Below are 595 nucleotides of genomic sequence, written 5' to 3'. Positions count from 1 at the left end.
ATGTGTCCCTTTATATGGCTGAGTAATATTCCATTGTATATATGTACCACAGCTTCTTTATCCATTCATCTGCCAATGGGTATCTAGGTTGCTTCCGTGACCTAGCTATTGTAAAGAGTGCCACATGTAGTGCAGAAATCTGACATAGATCTCACTGGAGTAAAATCAAGGTATCAGTAGGGCTGAATTCCTTTCTGTATTCTGTGGTGAATAATTGTTTCATTTCCTTTTCCAGCTTCTAGAGACTCTCCACATTATTTGGCTCAGAGTCCTCTTCCTCTACCATCAAAGCCAGCACTGTCGCATCTCTCTGTGTCTGACTTTTGTGGTTACATTTTCTTTTGACCCTGATTCTTCTGTTTCCCTCTTCCACTTTAAGCACCCTTGTGATTGCACTGGACCCACCTAGATAAACAAAGATAATCTATTTTAAGGTCTGCTGGAACACTAACTCCCTTTTTGCTATGCAACATAATATTTTTGCTGGATCACATAGTGGTGGAGGCATTATTTTGCTCATCCCAAGAAGTTTTAGAAAAGAGCTGCTGCTGCTGCTGCTGCTAAGTCCCCTCAGTCGTGTCTGACTCTGTGCGAC

The sequence above is a fragment of the Bison bison genome, unplaced genomic scaffold (assembly GCF_000754665.1).
Source record: "Bison bison bison isolate TAMUID 2011002044 unplaced genomic scaffold, Bison_UMD1.0 scf7180017864265, whole genome shotgun sequence".
Taxonomy (NCBI): Eukaryota; Metazoa; Chordata; class Mammalia; order Artiodactyla; family Bovidae; genus Bison; species Bison bison.
Note: the sequence above shows the minus strand (reverse complement) of the source record.